This window comes from Triticum dicoccoides, chromosome 7A, assembly GCF_002162155.2.
Source record: "Triticum dicoccoides isolate Atlit2015 ecotype Zavitan chromosome 7A, WEW_v2.0, whole genome shotgun sequence".
Classification (NCBI taxonomy): domain Eukaryota; kingdom Viridiplantae; phylum Streptophyta; class Magnoliopsida; order Poales; family Poaceae; genus Triticum; species Triticum dicoccoides.
This window is the reverse complement of record NC_041392.1, coordinates 496,556,974-496,576,003: the sequence shown is the minus strand read 5'-3', so window position 1 is coordinate 496,576,003 and position 19,030 is coordinate 496,556,974.

Below are 19,030 nucleotides of genomic sequence, written 5' to 3'. Positions count from 1 at the left end.
TTCCACCCACTGGGGGTGTATCCAAACTATGTTGAATGCTGGCCTCTCGGAGGTCTTTTTATGTAAATATTATTATGTGCATGTTTGGTTTCCATTCGTGTATGCTTTTTATCCTTAGGCTTTTTTCCTTTGCCGCCTTCCCTCTTTGGGGAGGCAAGTACTTGAGCTTTCTTGGATTGAAGTGAAGTGAATGGAAACCGGCCGGCCGACTACTTTGGTAACCAGTCGGCGGTGGGAGAAAAAAAATCGGCTTTTGTTATATTAGTCCGTTAGTCCCTAGCCGTTTTTCGTGTGGGCGCCCATTCCTGCCTTTAACTCTTGCCAGCCGGACAGCCGATTCTTCGAACTGCGACTTTTGGCAAGAGAAGGCTTGGGAGCCGGCACACTACTTGTCTGACTACGGGTAGGACTTCTAATATAACTCCAGTCGGCCAGTCCCCGAGCCGACTAGTCAAACTCGATGCCGGATGGAACAAGTAAATGAAATGACAAGGTCATAAGCATGATACTTTTCATTCATAGATAAGGGATGGCAGTCCCTGAGCCCTCCTCGGGGATCCTATTGTCTTGTACTTAATACAAAAGTTAGCGCGGTACATACTGCATTTCAACTGTAAAATCTTCGAAGGAGGTTGGCATTTCAACTCCTTGCCGGAATCGTCTCTCTTGCGTGCCTTCGGCTTCTGTGCGTCGATCAGGTAGTAGGAGTCGTTGCCTAGAGCTCTGCTGATGACGAAGGGGCCTTCCCAAGGGGCTGAGAGCTTGTGCTGGCCGGCTGTTCGCTGGATCAGCCGGAGCACAAGATCGCCCTCTTGGAAAGATCTTGGCCTGACCTTCCGGCTGTGGTAGCGGCGCAAACCCTGCTGGTAGATGGCAGACCGGCTGAGGGCTAACAGCCGGCTTTCTTCCAGCAGGTCGACGCCGTCTTCTCGTGCTTCCTTGGCCTCCGCTTCCGTGTTCATGGTTAATCGAGGCGAGTCGAACTCGATGTCAGTTGGGATGACCACCTCGGCACCATATACAAGGAAGAAAGGGGTGAAGTCGGTTGACTTGTTTGGCGTAGTGCGCAGGCTCCAGAGGACAGCCGGCAGCTCATCGAGCCAACAGCCGGCTGAGCGCTCCAGAGGTACGACCAGTCGAGGCTTGATGCCGGAGAGGATGAGGCCGTTGGCCTGCTCGACCTGGCCGTTTGACTGCGGGTGGGCGACGGATGCTAAGTCCAGTCGGATACCTTGGGCTGCGCAGAAAAATGCCAAGGCTCCTTTGGCGAAATTCGTGCCATTGTCGGTGATGATGCTGTGTGGCATGCCGTACCGAGTTGTTATGTCTGCGATGAACGTCACAGCAGTCGGCCCATTCAGCTTCTTGATCGGCTTTGCCTCAATCCGCTTGGTGAATTTGTCCACGGCGACGAGCAAATGCGTCATGCCGCCGCGCGCCGTCTTGAATGGGCCCACCATGTCCAGTCCCCAAACGGCGAAGGGCCAAGTGAGGGGAATGGTCTTGAGTGCCGAAGCCGACATGTGTTGCTTGGAGCTGAAAAGTTGGCACCCCTTGCAATGTTTAACTAATTCTTTGGCGTCATCCAAAGCAGTCGGCCAGAAGAAACCATGGCGGAAGGCTTTGGCGACAAGTGATCTTGAGGCCGCATGGTGGCCGCATTCTCCTTGGTGAATGTCTTTGAGGATTGCAATGCCCTTCTCTTGCTCGACGCACCGTTGGAGGATTCCAGTGACATTGCGCTTGACTAGTTCTCTGTTGACGATTGTGTATGCTCCGGCTCGACGTTGGACTTGTCTTGCTTCTGTTTCGTCAGCCGACAGGTCTTGGTTTACTAGGAAGTTGAGGATGGACTGAGCCCATGATGGAGCCCCGACTTCTTCTACTGCCAATGTGGCTACTGCCATCAGGATGGGCGGGCTGGGTGGTGAAATGCTGGAGTCGGTCGCCGGCTGTTGTGCTGGTGCAGTCCCCGGGCCGGCTACCGCAGTCCCCGAGCTGGGTGTGGCAGTCCCCGAGCCGGTTGCGGAAGTCCCCGGGCCGGCTGCGGGAGTCTTGGGGTCGCCTGCTTGGTTCTTCGAGCCGGACCCAGCCACATCGGGGTCAGGCGGCACGAAGATGGAGTCGGACTCTGGAGACGGCCTGATGGACGGCTTGAGGAGGTGTTGTAGAGCGACGCCGGTTGGAATTGCTTGCCGAGTAGAGCCTATTCGAGCCAGGGCATCGGCTGGCTCGTTGTCGGCTCGTGGTACGTGGAGGAACTCGCATCCTTCAAAGTATCCACTGAGTTGTTGGACCAGGAAGCGGTAGCTCGCCATATTTGCGTCCTTGGCGTCCCAGTCGCCGGATGATTGCTGGACCACCAGGTCCGAGTCGCCATAACATAGGATCTGGCGAATGCCAAGTTCTTTGGCAAGCCGGAGCCCGTGTATGAGCGCCTCGTACTCGGCCACGTTGTTGGAGGCGGAAAAGTGGATCTGTAGCGTGTATCTGAGCTTGTCGCCTTTGGGAGAGGTAAGGACGACGCCGGCTCCCAAGCCGGTGCGCATCTTGGACCCGTCAAAGTGCATGCGCCAATGGGTGGAGTCGGGAGCCGGCGGCAGATAATGGGTCTCGGCCCAGTCGACGAGGAAGTCGGCCAGTGCTTGGGACTTGATGGCGGTGCGGGGCAGAAGATCGTGTAAGGGGCCAGCTCGATGGCCCATTTCGCCACCCGGCCGGATGCGTCCCGGCTGCCTATGATCTCGGCCAGCAGGGTGGTGCATACGACCGTGACGGGGTGCTCTTGAAAGTAGGGCTTCAGCTTCTTGGTGGTGAAGTACACGCCGTAACACATCTTCTGGTAGTGTGGGTAGTTCTGCTTTGAGGCGGACAGCACCTCGCTCAGATAATACACCGGCCTCTGGACCGGCTGGGCTCGGCCTTCTTCTGGGCGTTGGACTACGATGATGGTGCTGACCACCCGGCTGGTTGCGGCGATGTAGAGGAGCATGGTCTCTTTCTCAGTCGGCGCCGCCAGAACGAGCGGCGTGGCCAGCATCTTCTTCAGCTCGTGAAAAGCTTGGTCGGCCTGGTCATTCCACTCGAAGTGAGTGCTCTTCTTCATGAGGCGGTAGAGGGGGAGAACTTTCTCTTCGAGCCGGCTGATGAAGCGGTTCAAGGAGGCCAAGCACCCGGTGAACTTCTGAATGTCTCGAAGCTTGGTGGGGATCGCCATTCTCTCGATGGCCTTGATCTTCACCGGGTTGCATTCGATGTCGCGTTCGGAGACCAGGAAGCCTAGGAGCTGGCCGGCTGGCACTCCGAACATGTATTTCTCGGGGTTGAGCTTGATTTGAAATCGGCGCAAGTTCTCAAACGTTTCCTTGAGGTCTCCCAGCAAGGTGCCGTGCTTCTCCGTCTTCACCACGATGTCGTCCACGTAAACGTGAGCGTTTCTGCCGAGCTGCTTGAGGAGGCACTTCTGCATGCAACGCTGAAAAGTGGCACCGGCATTTCTCAAGCCGAATGTCATAGTCAGGTAACAGAAGGCTCCAAATGGCGTGATGAAGGCGGTCCTCAGGCGGTCGTCCGGATCCAGCTTTATCTGGTGATATCCAGAGTAAGCATCCAAGAAACTCAACAACTCGCATTCGGCTGTGGAGTCTATCACTTGGTCTATCCTTGGCAGGGCAAAGGGATCTTTGGGGCAGGCCTTGTTGAGGCTGGTGTAGTCTATACACATGCGCCACTTGTTGTTCTTCTTTAGCACGAGGACCGGGTTGGCGAGCCACTCTGGAAAGAAAACTTCCATAATGAAGCCGTCTGCCAAAAGCCGGGCTATCTCCTCCCCTACAATCCTGCGTTTCTCCTCCGACAGTCGGCGAAGGGGCTGTCTGACTGGCTTTGCGTCTTCTCGAACATGTAGTTTGTGCTCGGCGAATTTCCTCAGAACACCCGGCATGTCCTTGGGGGACCATGCAAAGATGTCTCGATTCTCACGGAGGAAATCGACGAGCTCGCCTTCCTATTTGCTGTTCAGGTTCGCCCCGATGACGGCAAACCTCTCTGGATGCTCGGGGTCAAGAGGTATCTTCTTCGTCTCCTTGGCCGGCTGGAAAGATCCTTGAGCATCATGCTCCTTGGGGTCGGGGGACACGGCCGACTGCTTGCCGGCTATGGCCACGACTCGGTCCAGCATCTTCTTTTCTTCGGCAATCACAAGGGACTCGGCCAGCCGGCTGCTGGCTGCTGTGCACTCAGAGGACTTTTTGTAATCGCCGGCTATGGTGATGACGCCTTTGGTGCTTGGTATCTTCATCTTGAGGTATGCATAGTGGGGAACTACCATGAATTTGGCCAAGGCAGGTCGGCCAAGCAATGCATGGTAAGGGCTCTCCAGGTCCATAACTTCAAACTAGATCGCTTCCCGGTGGAAATGCTCCTTGTCCCCAAAAAGTACATCGATCTTGATCTTGCCAATGGGGGCGCAGGACAGGCCGGGTACGATGCCATGAAACACTGTCTGAGTAGGCGCGAGCTGCCTCGTCTTGACGTTTAGCTTCTCCAGGGTGTCACGGTACAGGATGTTGATGCTGCTCCCGCCGTCTATCAACACACGGGAGAAGCGGGCGGCACGTCTGTCTGTTGCAAGGGTGGCTTCCAGGACCAAAGCATAAGAGCCGGGGGACGGCATCACCTCTGGATGGTCGGCCCGGCTCCAGCTGATGGGCTTTTCTGACCAATGCATGTGTCTGGCGGGGTTGGCAGCGACCATGCTGACTTCCTGGTGCTCTTGGCGCTTGTTGCGCCGGTCTTTAGGCTGGCTGGTAAAGACGATGTAGGTTGCTTGCTCGTCGGGGAATTCGTCGTGCACGGCTCCGACTGCGGGCCGAGCGGCTGGAGGCGGCGGGCCGGCAGGCGGAGGCGGCACGAGCCCCTCGCCCTTAGAGATTCGGGTGAGCCAATGGCACTTCCGGGTTGTGTGGTTGGACGGCTTCGTGCCGCTGTGGAACTTGCACGGGGCGTCGAGAGTTTGCTCGTAGGAGAAAGCCGGCTGCCAAGCCGGCCTGCCGCCCTTGGGTTTCTTGGGCGCCGGACGTTCTTCAGGCGGCGCGTCTTCAACAGTGGCCACCTGCCGACTGGCGGGAGGCGGCGCGGGGCCCTTGCGCTTGTGGTCGTTCGAGTGGGGGTGTCGGCCGGAATCCCCAGCCGGCGTCTTGGGCGCCGGGTTGAGTACCTTTCCGAACGCGTCTACCCGAAGCTCGGTCTTCATCGAGGAGTCGGCGGTGGCGTACTTGTCCGCTATGTCTAGAAGCTCGTCGAGGGTAGCCGGCTCGTCGCAGAGGAGCTTGTGCTTGAGGAGGGTGCCTTCTCGGCATCCGGCTGTAAAGTACTCGATGGCTTGCACCTCGTGCACCCCCTCGCAAGAATTGCGGAGCTCGGCCCAACGCGTGAGGTAGTCGCGAGTGGACTCGGCGGGGCCTTGTACGCACAAGGAGAGCTGTCTGGGCTTAGGAGCCCGCTTGTAGGTGCTGGTGAAGTTGCGGATGAAGGCTTCTGTGAAGTCCAACCAGCTGTTGATGCTGCGCGGCTTGAGGCTGTTGAGCCAGGTCCGCGCCATGCCTTGCAGCATGAGGGGCACGTACTTCACGGCAACGCGCCAGTTGCCGTTGGCTATGCTGACCGCCGTGGAGTAGTCGATTAGCCAATCTTCCGGCTTCACGGAGCCGTTGTACTTGGGCGTGTCTCTTGGGAGCGAGAACCCTTTGGGGAAGGGCTCGTCGCGGATGCGGGGGCCGAAACAAGGCGGGCCGACATCGTCTTCTTCTTCCAACGCCAGGGATCGCGCCAGGCGGTCGATCCGATGGCGGGCATCGTTCTCGCCGACTCCTTCGCGGCGACCTAGTCGGCCGCTGAGAGTCGGGTGTGCCACTGGCGGCGGGGTGGGATATCTCTCTCCACGGGGTCGAGGCGGAGGCGGGTTGCCCCGCCATTCCATGGCTCGGGGATGGCCGTCCGCGTCTCACTCGATGGAGATTCGGGTCCGGCTACGGCTGGCAGCCGGCTCTTTCTCGCGCCGCGTGCGGGTGTTGCTCGTAGCCGGCGTCCGGGACGTCGCGCCGTGGTCTCGGCGCGGGGGAGGGCTTCCCGCGCGGGCGTCTGCTTCATGTCGCTGCGCGGCTGCGTCAATCAGTTGCTGGATGCGCCGGGTCATGTGGGGGAGGTCTTCGGCCTCCAAGCCGTCCAACTCGTCTACGGCCGCCTGGGCGGCACGCAAGTTCTCGAGCGGAGTGGCATAGATCGGGCGGTCGACTCCCAGCGCGTCGGCGATGACGGCGCCGCGTTGCTTGACAAGGCCGGCCCGGCTTGGTCCGCCTGGGGCCGGCGTGCCGAAGGCGGCACGGTCAGCTTCGCGCTGGTAGGCCTCAGTGAGGCGTCTTATGGAAGCCATCCTCCGGCCCTCTGCGAGGAGGGCGAGGCGGCGTGCCTCTAGTGCTTCGTCGTCGGCATCAACCGGGAGGGGGGTGGACAAGTCATGGGCCGCCGCGTGCGGGGCATCGTGGGCGCTCTCGCCGGCCGGGCCGCCGTGGCCGACAACCATCACTTCGGTGGTGGCAGCGTCGCAGCCATCGGCTCGAGGAAGCGGGTCGTTGTAGATCGTGACGTTGGTGGGGAAGGTGTCGAACGAGGCCGTGTCGGAGGCGAGCTCGTCGGAGATGAGGGTTTCGTCGAGGAGATCGGCGAGGCTGCTCGCTGCGTAGATGCCGGTGACGCCTCGCAGCGTGTCGTGGCAAGCGCCGTCGGGCGTGCCGGGCTGGCTACGCTCGCGGGGGAGGAAGAGGGTTCCCTTCCAGAACAGGTCTCCGGACGACGGTGCACCTGGCCCCATGGTGGGCGCCAAATGTCGGGTGGTAGGTGCGACATATGCCAACGGGTGGCTTATCATTGTGGGAGCCAGTAAGACATCGCCGGTGCCTGGAAATGGGATAAGGAGAAGACATGCACGCCGGTGGATCTTACCCAGCTTCGGGGCTCTCCTTGGAGATAACACCCCTACTGCTGCTCTGCGGGGTCTCCGCATGTTCACTAGTCAAACAAGTAGCTACACAATGCTCCTTGAGCTGTTTGGTGGGAGGATGAAGAAGGGCACGGCTAGCCTGTTTCCTCTCCTTGTGTGGTGTCTAAGACTAGCAGGGGGTCCAACCTTTTGCATGGGTGCCCCGGGGGGTTTATATAGGCCTACCCCCGGGGGGCACAATGGTAATCCGACTGGGCGCGGGCCCAGCCGTCTGTGACTGCGCTCGCTGGCTTTTGCACTGGCTGCTGGGGCCCGCCGACTGGTGGGTCCCGCCGGCTGCCGGCCCCTTGGTCGACAGGCAGGCCCCACTGTCCGGGGCCTGGTCGGCGGCTGGTTACTGTGGCTCCATCTTGTTGACGTGGGCTTCGTCGTGGTAAGCGCGGCTACAGTACCGCCGCCTACCAGGCGATCGCTGTAGCCTCACCGCGTCTTGTCTCCTTAATGGGGCGTCTTCTTCGAAGGAGGCGGCAAGCCGGCTGCGGGGAGCCGGCTCTGTCTTGGGCCGACTGGTTGGAGGCGTGGCCGCCTTCGGGCATCTCTCTGCTCAAAGGGGCTCACCATCTGTGGGCCACGCTGGCGGCCCGTCGTGGGTGACACCAAAGTCAACATGGCAACAGTGCTGCGCCGGATGGTTCATGCCTACTCCGTACGGCGCACTGTGCCAGGCGTGCTCCAGGATTCGGGGGTGGCAGGCTTTACTGTAGCCACGCCCCATCGCACCGCCGTTAGGTGGGTGCAAACTTTGAGGGTACGGCCTCGACCGCTTTATGGGAGCCGGCTTCTTGGAGTCGGCCTTCTCATGGCCGGCTTCTTGGAGTCGGCCTTCTCATGAGGGATAAAGTCGGACCGCCTTCCGAAAGCCGTCCTGGGCGGCAGCCAGCAAGGGGAAGGCGGCCCCACGTCTTGGATTCTTGAGAGCCGGGCGGGCTCATAATTTTTCAGAAGGGCCAGGGGAAGCCGGCTAGGCTACCCATGGCTATTTACTCCGACAGCCGGGCTCTGCCGGCGTAGAACATAAGCAAGTAGGAAGGAAAGGCGCAAATTTCAAGGAATTCAAAAGCAAATATTACAGTCCACACTGTTATCTCAATGCCAAACGCAAGTTTAAACGCCTCCCCGAGGCATGATACATGTGCAGGAATTAAAGGCAGGACAGGAGCCGCGACGGAGTCACTTGTCGGCGGTGGAGCAGAGCGGATTGGGTACGCCTCACGGAGCGGTAGGGTCGGCAGCGCCTTGCTTCGGCTTGGTGCTGAAGGCCCGGAACTTCCCCAGCAGGGCCTCTGCGCGACCCTTCACGGCCTCGGCAGCGGCAGCGGCACGCTCGCCGCTCACTGGCTCCAGCAGGCTGTCAAGGTCGACACCAGGATCGCGAAGGTAGATGTGGGTGAGGACCCGCGTCAGTGCTGCAGAAGACAGGACACGCGCCTCGGCCTTGACCGTGGGGCCAAGGCCAAGGGCGACATCTTCAAGAGCGTGAACCAGGAAGGGAAGCAGCTTGGCGGGGCCGTCCTCGGCGCCAGCCAGTGGGCTCTCCAGGCCGCTGTCGTAAAGCGTCCTCAGTGAGGAGCGAGCCCTCGCCTCCATCTCCGTGAAGGCCACACGGTCCTCGGCAAGAACCAGGGCCTCGTCATCCAGCTTGGCCTTCCTCGCCCCCAACTCCTGCTCCAGCGCGCCTAGGTGGTCGCGGCGTTTCTTGAGCTTGACCTCCCTCTCCTTGAGAGCCGCCTCGCGAGCCTTCACGCCTTCTTCCTGCTCTTGGCGAAGGTGGACCTCGTTCACGAGCTGGTCCCGCAAATCTTGCAGTTCGCCCTCCAGCGCCATGCAACATCCACGGACGTCGACCACCTCCCCCAGGGCTGTGTCACGAGCAGCCTTCGCCTCAAGGACGGCCTGCTTCTCGTCGCATGTCGTCGAGGCCTGGACCAGTGCCGCCTGAATCGAAGCGTCGGAGCGAACTCATCCTGAAGCCAACTCCAAGCGCCCGGCCACCAAGCGGGGGTCGGCGCCAAGAAGATCCTGACGCAGTCGGTCCAGCTCAGCAACAACACGATCCAGAACGGTAGAAGGAGTCGGAGAGACAGCAGCCGGTGGAGTAGGAGGAGAAGGCGGCAGCGCGGCCACAGCATCCTGAGGCGGAGTCTGCCGCGCCCCGACAGCTGTAGTGGCGGCGGCAGGCAAGAGCACCTCAGGAGCCACTTGGGCCGTGGGGGCTGAGCTCGCCCCAGCCGGCTTAGCCAGGCCTCGCGAGGACGACCGGGCAGGAGAAGCCTGTGCATCGCGGTCACCCTCCTTCGCGGGCGGAAGCGCTGCCACGGATGGAACCTCGGGAGCTCCCTTCGGCTTCTTTGCTGCGGGCGCTAGCCTATCCAAGAGATGCGGACGTCAAGCCTCAGAAGCAGAGCAAGAGATAAAGACAAGAATCGAATGCTTACGGGTCGTCGCCAGTGAGCTCAAGCGGCCTCCGGCCAAATTTGAAGCCTGAAAGCCGGCTGGAAGGGTTAACCTCGGGAAGCATGGAGGCGGAAGGTGCATCTGCGGTCCGCCCCGGGGCCGGGGCAGACCCGCGGGAGATCAGCCCGGTCCTGTCCTTCTTCGGAATCGGGGGCGAGCTCCCGCCGTCCTGCTCGTTGTTGTCCTTGTCGTCGTCTTCATCGTCATCGCTCGGAGAGAGGCGGAGAACGCAGGACCTGCGCCGGGGGAGGGGAGCCCTCGACTCTCCGTCAGTCGCCTCAGAGTCAGGCCCTTTTCCCCGCTCCCCTCCTTCCTCCTCTTCGCTCGAGTCGTCGGAGGGCACGTCCACCGGTTCCTCGGGAGTTTCCACGGGCACGGGCCCATCCCCGTTGAAGATGGGCATGGACTCCACTACCTGCTCCCAGTCGTCACGGAGGAACAAGGGCGTAGGAGCGCCCGCCAACCTCGCCACATCGCCCCCGACCAGAGATTGGAGGACCGCAGCCAGATCTCCGTCGGCTAGGGCCGCGGGGCTCGGACGGGGCCTCCACGTCGGAAGTGAGTACTACCGAAGCGGAGCCAGCTGGTGCTCCAGCAATTCCCTCAGCAGTGACGCGCCGGTCAGCTTCGCTGCCGCCATATTGGCCGGCCTCAGATCCGCGTCCATCTTCTCCAACATCAGCTTCGCGCGGGAGTCCGTGAGCTCCGCTCGACCCCAATCGCTGGAGCTCATGGGCTGCTCCGTGGGCAAGATCAGCCGAGGGTGGATGCGCCCAGCATCCACCAAGACCCACTTGCTCCTGAAGCCCTCAATCCTTTTCCCGGGGTTCGAAATGGCAATGGCGCCACCGTACGCGACGAAGCTCGCGCACGCGGAAGCAGTACCATGAAGGTCTGGAGGTAGAAGTAGTGGCGCAGCAAGGCCACTGAGGGCTGCACCCCTACGTGAGCCTCGCAGTAATAGGCGAAGATTGCCAGGAGAAGGACGGAGTTGGGGTGGAGATGCAGGGCTTGCAGCTTATAGTGGCGGAGGATAGAGAAGAAGAACTCGGAGAAGGGAGGCACCAGGCCAGCAGCAATGGCACTTAAGAAGAGCGGATAGAAGGTGCTCCCTTGACCCTCAGGGGTGGCGGAGCCGGCTTTAAACACCTTCGCCCCATTGATGCCCCGCGCCGTCGCCATCCGGCGCAACCGGGCAAGGCTCGCCTCCGACACGTTCGGCGGGTCCAGGGCAGACGAGTACCAAGCTACGGCCGGGACCTGATGAGGCACCATGGCTTCCTAGGTCACACGGTCGGAGTGGATCTGGAAATTTTGGAGGAAGGAAGGAGAGACGCAAGAAAGGGGATCTGAGCAGCAACCGGGGAAAGCAAGAAGCAAAGCCTAGGTGGATGCCGCTCCTTTATCAACTCGCGCGGCGCCCAAGGCCGCAGGCTGTTAGGGCCTGCGGCGCTTCACTCTTGCCCTTCCGCCTCCCTGCACGGCCAAGTCCGGGCGCGCCTTGGGACCGGGGGCTACTGTCGGTGTTCTGGGAACGGGGGTCCCCAGACTTGCCTGCCTACGGCCTGTGGCGTGGCTCAAAGGGGGGCCCAGCGCGGCCCATCTTCACCAACACAAACCCAAGACCCTCGCGAGGGGCCAAGCCTCGCGGGGCGGACGACACGGAGCTTCCTCAGGCACGTCCTCGTCAGGCTGGCACACGAGGAGGCAGAGAAACCAAGGCAGGGTACCTCATGAGGTGCCTGTGATGCAAGCCATGACGACCAAGGGCGCCAGGCGGGTGCCAACCCGCGCAGTGTCCTCCTTTCCCCTTTGGTGCAAAGGGGGCAAGCGCAGCCGCGGAGTACCGAGGCATCAGGCAAAGGTTGCCATTTCGGTGCAACGAGACCAAGACCAAGGGGACTATGAGATGGAGGTCACCGTGGAGCCCAAGACGGCGTCATCACCAGAGCTTTGCGCAGGCGAAGACTACTTTTGTCAGGATAGCTGATACTAGCTGTCCCCCTTCAAATTAGCCCGCCATTGTTGGCTCCCTTCCCGCTCCATATTTGGGAAGAGGACCAGGGCCTCTATAAATAGGATCAGCCACCCGCGAGAGGGAAAGGGAGAGCGGATGGGTTCGAGGAAGGAGGCTCTTTAGAGAGAGGTTTCGATCAGAAAGAGAGAGAGAGAAAGGTGACTGAACTCCTCCCAGCAGTTCATCGCCCCAGCCAAGAACATACCCTCGCGAGGCTGTTCTTCCTTGTATTGTTTGTCATCATCAGCCCAAGAGGCAATCCACCACACCACACACTGGAGTAGGGTATTACACCACAACGGTGGCCCGAACCAGTATAAACCATGTGTCTCTTGTGTTGTTCTTTCCACAGTTTAGATCTTAGCGAGGCGGAGGGGTGCAGGTAGGTAGGAGGCGAAATCTCCGCGTGCACCCCAGTGTTTGAACCTCAAGGGTCAGCCGGAACCCGAAATCCGACAGATTGCTCCTCTTACCGATGCTGAATCTTGTGAAATCAATGCTGCTTTGTTGAATCTTGTTATGAAAGATCAATTCGCCGTCCTTCCTAGTGAAGATGCCGCTACTCATCTGAATAGCTTCGTTGATTTATGAGATATGCAAAAGAAAAAAGATGTCAATAATGATGTCGTTAAATTGAAGCTATTTCCTTTTTCGCTTAGAGATCGTGCTAAAGCTTGGTTTTCGTCTTTGCCTAAGAATAGTATTGATTCATGGAACAAGTGCAAAGATGCTTTTATCTCTAAGTATTTTCCTCCCGCTATGCTCATCTCTCTTAGAAACGATATTATGAACTTTAAACAACTTATTCATGAACATGTTGCACAAGCTTGGGAGAGAATGAAATTAACAATACGTAATTGCCTTACTCATGGTTTGAATTTGTGGATGATTATACAAAAATTTTATGCCGGATTGAATTTTGCTTCTTGAAATCTTTTAGATTCGGCTGCGGGTGGAACTTTTATGGAAATAACTTTAGGAGATGCTACTAAACTCCTAGATAATATTACGGTTAATTATTCTCAATGGCAATACCTAGATCTATCCTCGTTTTTATGCCTAGCTAGGGGCGTTAAACGATAGCACTTGTTGGGAGGCAACCCAATTTTATTTTTATTCCTTGCTTTTTGCTCCTGCTTAGTAATAAATAAATTATTTAGCCTCTGTTTTGGTTGTGTTTTTTGTGTTTAATTAGTGTTTGTGCCAAGTAGAACCGTTGGGAAGACTTGGGGAAAGTCTTGTTGAACTTGCTGTAAAAAACAGAAACTTTAGCGCTCACGAGAAATGCTTTCATTTTTATTTGAAGAGTGATATTAAGTTAATTCTTTTTGAAGATGATTAATAGATAAATTCCTCACGTCCAGTAATTTATTTTAGAATTTTTGGGGTTCCAGATCTTGCGCTAGCTACAGATTACTACAGACTGTTCTGTTTTTGACAGATTCTATTTTTCGTGTATTGTTTGCTTATTTTGATGAATCTATGGAAAGTAAAATAGTTTATAATCCATAGAGAAGTTGGAATACAGTAGTTTTAACACCAATATAAATAAAGAATGAGTTCATTACAGTACCTTGAAGTGGTCTTTTGTTTTCTTTCGCTAACGGAGCTCACGAGTTTTCTATTTTGAGTTTTGTGTTGTGAAGTTTTCAAGTTTTGGGTGAATTCTTTTGATGGATCATGGAACAAGGAGTGGCAAGAGACTAAGCTTGGGGATGCCCATGGCACCCCCAAGATAATCCAAGGACACCAAAAAGTCAAAGCTTGGGATGCCCCGGAAGGCATCCCCTCTTTCGTCCACTTCCATCGGTAATTTACTTGGAGCTATATTTTTATTCACCAACATGATATGTGTTTTGCTTGGAGCATCTTGTATTATTTGTGTCTTTGTGTCTTAGTATGCCACAATCATCCTTGCTGTACACACCTTTTGAGAGAGCCATACATTAATTAAAATTTGATAGAATACTCTATGTGCTTCACTTATATCTTTTGAGCTAAATAGTTTTGCTCTATATGCTTCACTTATATCTTTTGAGCTAGATAATTTTGCTCTATGTGCTTCACTTATATCTTTTGAGTGTTATAATTTTGCTCTATGTGCTTCACTTAGATATTTTAGAGCACGATAGTGGATGTGTTTTAAAGAAACTATTGATCTCTCATGCTTCACTTAAATTATTTTGAGAGTCTCTTAATAGCATGGTAATTTGCTTAATAATAATATGCTTGGTATTCAAGATTTGTGAAACTTTATTTTGAGTGTGTTGAATACTAAGAAAAGATTGAAGCATGATAATTGTTTTGAGATATGGAGGTGATAATATTAAAGTCATGCTAGTTGAGTAGTTGTGAATTTAAAGAATACTTGTGTTAAGGTTTGTGATTCCCGTAGCATGCACGTATGGTGAACCGTTATGTAACGAAGTCGGAGCATGATTTATTTATTGATTGTCTTCCTTATGAGTGGCGGTCGGGGACGAGCGATGGACTTTTCCTACCAATCTATCCCCCTAGGAGCATGCACGTAATACTTTGCTTTGATAACTTCTAGATTTTTGCAATAAGTATATGAGTTCTTTATGACTAATGTTGAGTCCATGGATTATACGCACTCTCACCCTTCCACCTTTGCTAGCCTCTCTAATACCGCGCACCTTTCGCCGGTATCATACACCTACCATATACCTTCCTCAAAACAGCCACCATACCTACCTATTATGGCATTTCCATAGCCATTCCGAGATATATTGCCATGCAACTTTCCACCATCTAGTTCATCATGACACATTCATCATTGTCATATTGCTTAGCATGATCATGTAGTTGACATAGTATTTGTGGCAAAGCCACCGTTCATAATTTATTCATACTTGTCACTCTTGATTCATTGCATATCCCGGTACACCGCCGGAGGCATCCATATAGAGTCATACTTTGTTTTAGAATCGAGTTGTAATCATCGAGTTGTAAATAAATAAAAGTGTGATGATCATCATTCAATAGAGCATTGTCCCAAATAAAAAAGAGAAAGGCCAAAGAAAAAAAGAAGGCCCAAAAAAAGGGCAATGCTACTATCCTTTTTCCACACTTGTGCTTCAAAGTAGCACCGTGATATAGCGAGTCTCATATATTGTGCTTCAAAGTAGCACCATGTTCTTCATATAGAGAGTCTCATATGATTGTCACTTTCATATACTAGTGAGAATTTTACATTATAGAACTTGGCTTGTATATTCCAATAATGGGCTTCCTCAAAATTGCCCTAGGTCTTCGTGAGCAAGCAAGTTGGATGCGCACCCACTAGTTTCTTTTGTTGAGCTTTCATACACTTATAGCTCTAGTGCATCTGTTGCATGGCAATCCCTACTCACTCACATTGATATGTATTGATGGGCATCTCCATAGCCCATTGATATGCCTAGTTGATGTGAGACTATCTTCCCCTCCGTTTTGTCTTCTCCACAACCACCATTCTATTCCACCTATAGTACTATATCCATGGCTCACGCTCATGTATTGCGTGAAGATTGAAAAAGTTTTGAAAAAGTTAGAGTATGAAACAATTGCTTGGCTTGTCATCGGGGTTGTGCATGATTTGAATACTTTGTGTGGTGAAGATGGAGCATAGCCAGACTATATGATTTTGTAGGGATAACTTTCTTTGGCCATTTTATTTTGAGAAGACATAATTGCTTTGTTAGTATGCTTGAAGTATTATTAATTTTTATGTCAATATAAACTTTTGTGTTGAATCTTTCTAATCTGAATATTCATACCACAATTAAGAAGATTTGCATTGAAATTATGCCAAGTAGCACTCCGCATCAAAAATTCTTTTTTATCATTTACCTACTCGAGGACGAGCATGAATTAAGCTTGGGGATGCCTGATACGTCTCCGACGTATCTATAATTTTTGATTGCTCCATGCTATATTATCTACTATTTTGGACTATATTGGGCTTTATTTTCCACTTTTATATTATTTTTGGGACTAACCAATTAACCGGAGGCCCAGCCCAGAATTGCTGTTTTTTGCCTATTTCAGTGTTTCGGATAAACGGAATATCAAACGGAGTTCAAACGGAATAAAATCTTTGGGAACGTGATTTTCTCACCGAACGTGAACCAAGAGACTTGGACCCTGCTCCAAGGAACAAAAGAGGCGGTCACGAGGGTGGGGGCGCGCCCCCCTGCCTCATGGGCCCCTCTTTGCTCCTTCGGCATACTTCTTCCTCCTATATATACACACGTACCCCCAAACGATCAGAACAGGAGCCAAAAACCTAATTCCACCGCCGCAGCTTTCTGTATCCACGTGATCCCATCTTGGGGCCCGTTCCGGAGCTCCGCCGGAAGAGGGCCATCATCACGGAGGGCTTCTACATCATCATAGCCTCTCCGATGAAGTGTGAGTAGTTTACCTTAGACCTTCGGGTCCATATTTAGTAGCTAGATGGCTTCTTCTCTCTCTTTGAATCTCAATACAAAGTTCTCCCCCTCTCTTGTGGAGATCTATTCGATGTAATCTTCTTTTTGCGGTGTGTTTGTTGAGACCGATGAATTGTGGGTTTATGATCAAGTCTATCTATGAATAATATTTGAATCTTCTTTGAATTATTTATGTATGATTGGTTATCTTTGCAAGTCTCTTCGAATTATCCGTTTGGTTTGGCCAACTAGATTGGTAGTTCTTGCCATGGGAGAAGTGCTTAGCTTTGGGTTTGATCTTGCGGTGTCCTTACCCAGTGACAGAAGGGGCAGCAAGTCACATATTGTATCGTTTCCGTCGAGGATAACAAGATGGGGTTTATTTCATATTGCATGAATTTATCTCTCTACATCATGTCATCTTGCTTAAGGCGTTACTCTGTTTTTAACTTAATACTCTAGATGCATGCTGGATAGCGGTCGATGAGTGGAGTAATAGTAGTAGATGCAGAATCGTTTCGATCTACTTGTCACGGACGTGATGCCTATATACATGATCATGCCTAGATATTCTCATAACTATGCTCAATTCTGTCAATTGCTCAGCAATAATTTGTTCACCCACCGTAGAATACTTATGCTCTTGAGAGAAGCCACTAGTGAAACCTATGGCCCCCGGGTTTATTCTCATCATATCAATCTCCATCACTTTAATCTTGCTTTGCTTTTTACTTTGTCTTTTTACTTTGCATCTTTATACCAAAAATACCAAAAGTATTATATCTATCAGATCTCACTCTCGTAAGTGACCGTGAAGGGATTGACAACCCCTAATCGCGTTGGTTGCGAGTAGCTATCGCTTTGTGCAGGTACGAGGGACTTGAGCGTGGGCTCCTACTGGATTGATACCTTGGTTCTCAAAAACTGAGGGAAATACTTACGCTACTCTGCTGCATCATCCCTTCCTCTTCGGGGAAAACCAACGCAATCTCAAGACGTAGAAACCGAGACGGTGAAAGGCGCGCCGATGTCGAGCACGCCGCCGACCAAGAAAAACGCGCAACCGTCCTCCTCCGCGAACAGCAAGAGACGTGGCTCCGACAGTGGCACTTGCAGCTGGAGCACCTTGCCGTACTGGATCCTATGCACGGGCATGGGATGCACGGTGCGGATGTGGTGGGAGAGCGCCGGCGGCGAGCCTTCGTAGCTGCCGACGAGCATGGGGCATTTGCAGGGCGCGAGGGGACACATGCTCTGGTGATCGACGAGCTTGTGGTAAGTGACGTAGAGCCCACAGCCTTCATGCGGGCACTCCACCCTCACCGAGGAGAGGACAGTGTCCACCACCATGTTCCGCACGTAGAAGCCACCACCGCGCTCGCACTTCTGGCACTGCCACTGGTTCCCGGGGCGCTCGACGCGGTAGTCCATGCAGGCCAGGTGCCCTCCCTTGCACTGCACAAATCAATCGAACAGCACATCAATCAAGAAACCTACACCTTGCTCAATCAACCAAACGGAGGAGGTGTATTCGAACCTCATACACTAGAGGCTTCAAGGGGCGAAGGAACAAGGGGCGATGGAGCAAGGTGAGGTCCATCGAAACCATAGAGAGCTCCATCGTCGGGTCCTGTTCCATCTGCATGATCTCGCCCTCCTCGAAGTTCTGCCCTCCTCGTGCACAACCATCTCTCTCTTTATTAGGGCCGGGGCATCACAAAGATTTATCGTCACATATTCATACTACTTCAAGGTGCATTAAATCAACACATGCAAGTATCAAAAGGAGAGTCATGGCATGCATGCATGCGTTGTAATTAATGCATCGGTAAACGCAAATTATTGAAATATATTGAGTGTGGTGCTTTGATGTGTCGTGTCAACTCATACAAGACCGAGAAGTTTGATTACTACAACACCCTCTCGCCTTAACCGCACCTGCCTTTGGCTGCATGATAGGTGGGCCACCCTCCTGTTGGGCCCACCTGTCATACACGCAAAGGTAGGAGCAGTAAGTCAATGAAGTTGCGTCCCTCCCTCGCCCATGAGCGTGGTGGCTGGCAGGACTAGGAGAAGCTTTCGTTCGCTACATGATCTCCCTCCCGCACGTGGTGGACATGCAGCAGTTCAATCGGTGTCAGATGGCCAGAAGCATACTGTAGTACTCCTCCACTGTAGTAGTACTCCATCATTGTTCGACTTCCCAAAGAGGCAAAGAGCCAAGCGCAGCCCGAACGCTCGTGTGGTAGTTTCATGTGTAGAGTAATCTAGGATAGCGTGTACCATGCCTGTAAGCTTTAAAATCGTTGGGGTCGGCTCCATCCTTTTTTTATTAAAATAATCTTCTGGCCCTACTTGTCATCCTGGTGATTGTAGTTTGCACGCTCATCTGGTCAAGACAGGAATATATATTTTAATTTGTGGTGGGGTATGTTAGAGGTTCCAGCAAATGGAGTATAGTACACTGCGGGTATGTCAATTCATACAATGAGGAGAAGCTTGATTTTACTACTCGCCTTCTCCCTCGCCCATGCGCGCGATGGCTCGCAAACGAGGACAGGCTTTTGCTTATATTAGTACTACAACAAGCTATCCCTCCCGCTCGCAGTGGACGGACATGCAGCAGTGGATTCGATACTATAGAAGCAGTAGTAGTAACATCATTGTTCGTCTTCTCGAAGAGGCGAAGAGCCAAGCGCAACCCGAACGTGGCAGTTTCGAACCTTGGAGCACGCATATAGCCAGGCTCTTGCATGAGACAAAATTGCTATGTGAGCCCACTATTACTTGCTAGTATAGCCCTGTAAACCAGAAAGGAGTATTTGCTTTTCTAGAGATTTCAACAAGTGACTAGACTACACCAAGACGGAGTACATATGGAGCAAAATGAGTGAATCTACACCGTAAATAAATACATAGTTCTCTCGTTTTCCTATCCACCTTGGTCGCGGTGCACAATAGGCACCATAGGCACCTCATCATCGACGGGAACGTCTCCTGACACACGATAGATGCGAGCATGTAGTCGCCTCCATAGGTGCTTGAGGCCTTGTTTGGTTCATAAGT